Source organism: Erinaceus europaeus, chromosome 3, assembly GCF_950295315.1.
Source record: "Erinaceus europaeus chromosome 3, mEriEur2.1, whole genome shotgun sequence".
NCBI classification, from domain to species: domain Eukaryota; kingdom Metazoa; phylum Chordata; class Mammalia; order Eulipotyphla; family Erinaceidae; genus Erinaceus; species Erinaceus europaeus.
Window position 1 is genome coordinate 172,306,504 of NC_080164.1, and position 9,337 is coordinate 172,315,840.

The 9,337-nt window shown below is 38.3% G+C and overlaps 1 protein-coding gene across 3 annotated transcripts in view; it reads left to right on the forward strand.

The window, feature by feature from the left end:
• Positions 1–9,337, forward strand: part of KCNIP4 (potassium voltage-gated channel interacting protein 4) — a 605,188-nt gene that overhangs the window by 343,229 nt on the left and 252,622 nt on the right. The window lies entirely within an intron of this gene.

Below are 9,337 nucleotides of genomic sequence, written 5' to 3' on the forward strand. Positions count from 1 at the left end.
AAGCACAAAGCATCATTAGTGCCAGCAACAAATATTTTGTGCATCTGATCAAAGTTTTACATTGCAAAGTAACTTCATTAGTCAAAGACAGGAGAGTTAGAAATAAAAGTCAATGGATTTCGCCTTAACAATGGGATTGCACTGAACGATTTGTATGCTTGCATATATTAGTGCATAAATATTTTTCATGAGATTCCCCCCCATGGAAATAGCATACTTTGTTTCATTTAAACCTCACTCACGTGCCATTGAAGCTATAGCCAAGCTCTCCTTTCATCTCAAGGAAAGAATGAAGTTCCTGAGATAATGGCTAATGTTCCTTCAGGATAAGAACATAACCTTTTATTTCAGAAATCTTTATGGATATCTTCTTCTCCCAAACTATGTGATGTTGAAAGTGGTGAAAGATTTCAATCTTCCTTTGCTTCTAATGTTTGCAACTACAGAAGCTAGGGCCTGATAACTAAGATAACATCACCCCAAACCACAACTGGTATACAGGTTGTTTCTGTTAAAAAGTTAATAACGGTCAATAGGTTTTCTTATCTGAGGATTCTCTCTTCTAAAAAGTGACTTCACTAGGTTCTGTTTAGACCAGTATAAGAATATGAAGTGATTTATATATCTGCTTTTACATGCTCTCAATTTAGGGCAAATTTGCTCGCTCAGGCACATGTGAAGATAATATTGTAGAAGGGCTAAATACAGCAGCAGAAATTAATTTATGTTTTATTCCCTAACTACACAGTAGTCTCATTTCACCTCTTTTTTTAAAAAATCATATTATTAGAGAAATAATGGTTTACAGGATAATTGTTGACACCTGAATACACTTTCTTAGCTCCCTACCTCAAGTATCTACAGGCCACTCCCACCTCCACCCCAGTCTCTCCTCAACATTGTATCCTGGGGACCTGACACATTCTTCCCTAGCCCAGAGGCTTTTGCTTTGCTACAAAACACTTCATCTAGTCCAAACTTTGCCCTGTGTTTCCTTGTTCTTGCCTTGCTTCATTTAACCTCTTACAAGTAAACAGTGCATGAGCAAACTTCTCTACATGTTATCCATCAATATTGCATTATTCTGACATTTTTAGCTCAATGTTGGTGTCAATAGAAGCAGATAGAATATCTCCGTTTCTATGATTGGTATAATCTGCTTCTGTTTCTTTTTGTTTCCTGTCATCATCATCATAAATATTTGGTTCTCTAGATCATCTGAGCCCTAGTTCTAAACTTTTTTTGCCTCCACTCAAGATAACTTTGTTTCACAAGATGGAGTACTCTCTAGAGGACAACAGCCAAGTGGGTATTTGAAGAAACCAACTTTCACAGTGCTCAGTTCTTTCCTTGACAATATCCATAATGCAAATAATTGAAGTCAAATTTCCAAGGTGCTTTTAATAATACAGTTTTATTCTGTAAGATCCATTTTACACTTTGATGTTCAAGGTTTTAAGGTGAAAAACACTAAATTTATGTTCTATCAATATGAACATTAATATAATCTTGACTCCGTCCCTCAACTAGAATCACCGAATTTTGAGTTGTTCTGAAATAGTTTCCTTGGGATAGATATCCATATTCATATCCAAATAATATCCATCTCCACATATGAATCTGTATTTTTGTATACACACATATATAGATGTGCCTACATATTTATAGATATTATGCAAAGTGTCCAACAGACTGGGCAAACTTTGGATTCAACAGATAAGACTTGATTGTGCTAAAAAACAAGATTGCAACTTAACACCATATATGAGATATGACCCATATTTAATTTTTGTCCCAAAGTTAATTTTAATTTGTTCTGAAGTACCTTTAAGATAGTGCTGTATTGACTAAGCCTCTCATTTTACACAGGGGACAACTTTAGCCCAGAAAGGTTAACTGATCAGAAAGTAAAGCTAATTAGGGAAAAAAATTACCCTTTTTTTCTAGTCTTTCCTTCTCCACCTGTTTATTTCCTTCCTGATATAATAAGAAGGTAGATTATACTTTAACAGAATCTTGATGTACAAAAATACAACTAGTCAAAATAAAAAAATGAGCTTTCTTGCTCTTCTTAAGAGTTATCCAGCAGTTTCCTTAAAGTATTGATTGAATGTCTTAATGTTTTAGGATTACAACTTGATGTTCCTAATTAATTGGCATGAAAATTTTTCAGGGCATCTCCATCTAGAAGACAGTTTCCTGTGTCAATTATTATCATCATTATTATTATTGATTTAATAGAGATTTACAAAATTATAGGGTAAGAGAGGTACAGTTCCCACCACCAGAGCCCCATATCCTATTCCCTCCACTGAAGGTTCCCTATTTTTTTTTAATTTCTTTATTGGGGAATTAATGGCTTACAGTCAACAGTAAAATACAATAGTCTGTACATGCATAATATTTCTCAGTTTTCCACATAACAATTCAACCCCCACTAGGTCCTCCTCTGTCATCATGTTCCAGGAACCCTCCACCCCCCACCCCAAAGTCCTTTACTTGGGTGCAATACACCAATTCCAGTCCAAGTTCTGCTTAGTGTTTTCCCTTCTGATTGTGTTTTTCAACTTCTGCATATAAGTGAGATCATCCCATATTCATCCTTCTCTTTCTGACTTATCTCACTTAACAAAACTCTGAAGGTTTTCTATTATTTTTCTTCAATTTTTTATTTATAAAAAGCAAACACTGACAAAACCATAGGATAAGAGGGGTACAGCTTCGTATAATTCCCACCACCAGACCTCTGTATACCAACCACTCCCTGATAGCTTTTCTATTCTTTAAACCTCTGGGAGTATGGACCCAAGATCATTGTGGGATGCAGAAGGTGGAAGGTCTGGCTTCTGTAATTGCTTCCCCGCTGAACATGGGCGTTGACAGGTCGATCCACACTCCTAGCCTAACTCTCTCTTTCCCTAGTAGGGAAGGGCACTGGGGAAGTGGAGCTCCAAGGCACATTGGTGGGATTGTCTGTCCAAGGAAGTCTGTCACATCCTGCTATCATCTGGAACCTTGGTGGCTGAAAAGGGAGTTAATATGCAAAGCCAAACAAATTGTTGGACAATCATGGACCTAAAGGCTGGAATAGTGCAGGTGAAGCATTGGGGGGGTCCTCCATTTTGTAGGTAGCTAGTAGGCATATTTTAGTTATATTTCAAAGGGCCTGTAGCTATATAAGTATATATATATTTTTTTGTCTGAGCCTGAAATCTGATATGCAGGTGAATCCTAATTATTGTCTGGGGAGTTGATGTCATGGCTGGGAAAAGGACCAGAAAGCTAGATCACAGAAGAGAATAGCTCCCTAATATGGGAAAGGGGTATAAATATTACTGTAAACCCCATCAATTTGATGTGATCTGGGCTCATAATTAGCTTAGGAGGCTGTGTGACCTCTACATCATCCCTCTAGATCTGAGCTCACATTCTGTGGCCATGAGTAGGAACATTCTAGGCTGCCCCAGTATTGACCCATCTTCCTCAGGTGTAGCATAGAGTATGTTGTCCATCCTCCCTTTGGAGGATGGAACATTCTCTACCATTGTTGATCCAGGTTTAGGGCAAGGCCCTATGGGGGCCCACAAAGGGGTCTATTTTGTTGTTTCTGATAGAGATGACCAGTAACAATGGAGAAAGGGATTTATTTGAGGTCTAGGCCCATCAAGTCTGTTTGGGAGACTCAGGACTCCCTGATTAGGGACCCCTGGTAGAATGGCCTGATAGTGACTAAAGAGTCATCATTAAAGTATGCCAGTCTCTTGCCCTTATTCAGGTTTTGCATTCCTTGCTTTGCTAAAGTTAGCTTTAGAGTGAGCAAGAGAACTGTAATAGGAAGTAGGTGAGGAGGATATCTAAGTCTAAGTGTACACTATTTCATTATGAACTTGATACTGACTCACTACAGACTATTGTATTTTTGCTTTCAGGTATATATTTTGCCCTAACTTATAGATACATGTGAACATATGCTCTATCTTACAGGACCTGGCCTCTGTCTAGGTTTTGGGACTTTGTTAAGAAGTGAACCTCCTGGAATGGTATTAGAGACTACCATGAAAGGAAAGGTCTCACCAGAGTGATGAGGGTGAAGGGTTGGCAATCTATGCCTGATGTCTCTGGATACAGTGTGAGGTGATGCATGCTGAGATGGTACTTATTGCATTGATTAGGTTGGAATCGCTGGATGCAATATCATTTGGCCTGACTTGAGAGAAGCGTGCCCCACCCCAGAGGTTCCAGGATTGGGAGAAACATAGGCTCTATAGAAGAAGCGGGAGATTCCTGTTGTCTTAGGGTTTAAGAAGACAATATATTGTTATTGCAATAATCACATTGTTTGGCAATTGGGTTAACTTTGAAGAATCCCTTTGTTAGGATTTGCTGTATCATACTCACCCTCACCATCTTTTATGTCCTTTGATATTATTTGCATATAGCTATACCACCAGTTGCTTTTGTTCTCCCTTGTCAGTCCCTGTTCAGGCGCCATTTGTTGGTCTAGCTTTGCAGGCGGGAGACAGACGACCAGGGACTCATGGCTGAGCTGGGAAGCAGTATCTCCTTTATTAATCAGATACATCGCCTTTTATGCATCTCTTCACCAGAAGTGACAAGAGAAAGGAAATGACTAGGAGAGAGGGCGGAGCAAAAAAAAAAAGATCTCAAACAGAACATAGCAAGCTTCCATCTAACCAGTGGGGATTAAACCAATACCCGGCAAGCAGGGCAGGACCCAGGGAAAACAGTGATTATGTAAATAGAAAAAGGGAACCTAATGTCATTATCAAAACAGAAGGTCTTATAAGCAGAATTTAGAAGCATACCAACACTACCTGGACTAAGTTTTTAAGAGAATCAACATATCAAAGACTCTACCTATATATTAAAAAGACTCAGTCTGTGATTTTCAAAGTTTGAGATATTCAATTAATTTTCCCCTCTCATATTAATTAAATAGTGATTTATATGAGTACAAATTAATAGGAGTGTACATAAACACCATTCCCACCACCAAAAGACTGTGTCCCATCCCAATCCCAGCCAACCACCTCTCCACCCCACCCCATGAAGCTGAAACTTCACCCTCACCCTCCACCCAGGGTTTTTCCTCTGGTGCCCTACTCCAAATTCAGTCAACTCCTGCTTTGAATTCCTCTTTCTGTTCTTCTTTCTCAACTTCTGTTGATGAGTGGGATCATCCCATACTCATCTTTATTTTTCTGACTTTGCTCACTTAACATAATTTCTTCTAGCTCCATCCAAGATGGGTCAGAGAAGGTGGGTTTATTGTTCTTAATAGCTGTGTAGTATTCCATTGTGTATAAATAACACAGCTTTCTCAGCCACTCATCTGTTGTTGGGCACCTGGGTTGCTTCCAGGTTTTAGCTATTATGAATTGTGCTGCTATGAACATAGGTGTGCACATATCTTTTTGTTTGGGTGTTAGGGAGTTCTTGGGGTATATCCCCAGGAGAGGAATTACTGGGTCATATGGAAGGTCCATGTCTAGCCTTGTGAAAGTTCTCCAGAATGCTCTCCACAGAGGCTGGACCACTTTACATTCACACCAGCAGTGCAGAAGGGTTCCTCTATCCCCACAACCTCTCCAACACTTGTTGCTGCTGTCCTTTTTGATGTATGCCATTCTCACAAGAGTGAGGTGGCATCTCAATGTTGTCTTTATTTGCATTTCTCTGACAATCAGTGACCTGGAGAAGTTTTTCATATGTTTGTTAGCCTTTTGGATCTCCTCTGAAGTGAATGTTTTGTTCATATCCTCTGCGCATTTTTGGATGGGATCATTTGCTTTTTTCGTGCTATGTTTGCTGAGTTCTTTTTATATTTTGGTGATTAGTCTCTTGTCTGACATATTGCATGTGAAGATATTCTCCCATTCTGTGAGGGGTCTCTTTGTGTGATAGTTTCTTTGGCTGTGCAAAAGATTTTCAATTTGATGTAGTCCCACTGGTTTGTTTCTGCTTTAGTCTTCCTTGCAGTTGGGTTTGTTTCATCAAAGATGTCCTTGAGGTTTAGGTGGGAAAGTGGTCCACCAATGTTTTCCTCTAAGTATTTGATAGTTTCTGGTCTAACATCCAGGTCCTTGATCCATTTGGAGTTGATTTTTGTTTCTGGTGAGATAAGGTGGTTCAGTTTCATTCTTCTACATGTTTCAATCCAGTTTACCCAGCACCATTTATTGAAGAGAGCCTCCTTCCTCCATTTAATACTTTAGGCCCCCTTATCAAAGATTATATGTCCATAGGTGTGTGTGTGGGGGCGGTTCTATTCTTTATCCCTCTGGTACTATGGACTAAAGATCTTTATGGGGTACAATAGGTGGAAGGTCTGACTTCTGTAGTTGCTTCTCTTCTGGGTATAGGCATTGTCAGGTCAATTCATACTCCTAGCCTATTTTTATCTTTCCCGATGGGATAGGACTCTGGGAATGTGAGGTTTCAGGACAAATTGGTGAGATCCTCTTCCCAGGTAAAGTTATATTCTAAAGCAATGACTCCAAAATCACATATATATATATATATATATATATATATATCATTATAATAAACTTTTCTTTTTACTGCCTAATATTAGGAAATGAAATCCATAACATATATATTTGGAAAGTTTTTTGCATTTCTGAATATTTTCTTGTACTTTCTATGAACACCTTGTGATCTATTTGAGGAATTATATTCATAGAAAATAAGATTATACATTACCCTTTAGTTCATATAGGGGCTTTAACCCCAACCCAAATGTGGGACCCTAGCATAGCAATTATGCTAGCAAAATCAGACTCTTAACTTTAAAGTTAGATGTATGATTAGAATAAAAGTATTAAGTGGAAATGTTGAAACAAAAATAGAATTCAGACTTTTTTGGTCACCAGTCAAATGGAGTAACAAGAGTAAAGGAAATGATAGAGTAAGCCACAAGGTATCAGATTATCAGCATCTTCATTCTACCTATAAATCATTTTTCTAAAAGCTGAATCTAATGTATTTAATAAATTGGTAATCTGAGTCCATAATCAGCGATGACCAGTGACTCTAAAGGAGGTCAGGAATTATCTGTTCTTTTTATGGAAAGGGGGCAATGATGAAGCAGAAGAATAAACACTTGAGCTTCTTAAAGGAAACATTGAACTTGTCCTCAAGAGACAATAGATGCCCTAGGTGAGAGTGTTTTACAGGAAACTGAGAAATTTTACACATGTACTAACAACTGTAAACTACTACTCTACACCAGTAAAAAAGAGAGAGAGAGAGTGAGAGAAAGAGAGGGGGGAGAGAATATATATATATATATATATATATATATATATATATATATATATAAAATGATTCTTTATTGGTACCCCTATGGAGTTTTTTTTTCAACATGACTATTCATGAGTTAACTTAAAAGTTAGTACTGGGTCTGTTGAATAAGGGAGTCTGCACTATGGCTGGGAGAAAACATTGTTGCTTCCTGCTACCATATTCATTATCCAGTAAGAACTTGCCATGGATTGAAGAGAGTTGAGAAATGTTTCTGTACCCACCTAAATTAGACTCTGACTTTGATAAATCCATATTTAAAAAAAAATTCCCTTTCAGTTGAAACTCAGGCTTTAAGAAGCAAAAGCAATTTAAAAAGAGGATTAATGACTAATAGCATATTGATATTGGGATTTGAGGTTGTCCACATATCCACTCATTAATAAGGGTCACAAGGAGGCATGTTCAAAAGCTTAATCTCATAATTTCATGGTTTACCCTACAATGTATGTCTTATTACATTCATACCACATGTGGGACCCTCTATTAGTCATTGACTAGCCAACAGGCAAGTTGAACATTAACGGAATGTATTCTTAATATGATTGCATTCAAGTGAGGAAAGCTAATTACAAACAAGACAGAAGAAATGTGTGGAGCCTAACATATGACCTCTAGATACACAGATGGAGTAATTCTCTCTAGAAAGGGCTGAAGGGAAGGTGTCATGCATAAAAGACTAATTGGGGGGTAAATAAGACTTTATCATATGAGAAGAATTTCCCAAACTTGAGAATGAGGAAAAATATTCTAGGCTGTGTGACCCTAAGCACTGACAGAAAGTGACATTTATGGATAAGACAGTGGCTTGTAACATGAATGCTAGTCAGCTGAAGAGCTAACTTGGGTTCACCACTAGGCATGCACGCATATTCTCTCATCAGTGAGAAGCCATGGAGTCAACGTCTTCAATTCTGGGGAAATGAAACAAGTACTAGGACAGAACCATGTTCTTGTTGTTTCAGCCTGTGAGAAGGTGAATATGAGTTCACAGGAAAGAGAGTGGTAGCAGACATTTGTTATGCTTCTGATAGAATTCAGATGTGAGACAGCAAAGGCAAAACTCCACAGATTATTGTATTTTACCTGCCTCTATAAAACACTTAGACTGGACTCTCAATTTCCAGTCTGCCCAGAAATTCGTGCTTAATATAATTTCCTTGGCCCACTTCTGTTCTGAAATGGCAAAATTTTATTTCAGGGCAACTTGGCTTGGCTTCAGATATCTTTCTTATGAGAAAAAGAAAAAAGACCTGTGGCACACTGAGGTGGTAGCTATCTGTGCTCCATTTTGGAGGTAGCTTCCTGTTTCCAATCTATTATTATTATTGAGAGAGAAAAGAGAGGGGTAGTTATGAGGGTAAGTTTAAAATTCTGATCCATCTATCTAACATCTTGCAATTGTTTTGCATTTGTATTGTTGAAAGTTTTACACTGAGCAGAATAACACTTTACCCCATGACCATCATCTAGTTCAATCATTATCAATGTTTTGCCATTTGTGTTTCAGCAATGCTTTAAACTTAAAAATAAGTGTTTTTGAAGGGAAAACACAAAGCAGAACTGTATTGTACCAAAGTAAAAGACTCTGGGGTGGTGGCGGGTGGAGGGTTCAGATCTTGGAACATCATGGCAGAGGGGGTTAGATTGTTATGTAGAAAACTGAGAAGTGTGGGGGATGGGCGGGGGCACACCAGGTTAAGTGCACACAGTACAAAGTGCAAGAACTTACTCAAGGATCCTAGTTCGAGCCCCTGTCTCCCCACCTGCAAGGGGTTCACTTCACAAGCGTGTGTGAAGCAGGCCTTTCTACCTATTTTCCCCTCCTCTCTCAATTTCTCTGTTCCCTTTAGTACAGGCATGGAGCCCCAATGATAGCCTTGGGGGTCAAAAAGTTACACATGCACAAACTATTTTATTATACCGTCAGTTGTAAACCATCAATCCCCTAATTAAAAAAAAAAGTATTTCCCTTTTTTTTTTTTTTTTTACATTTTACTCCATTGTCAGGTTG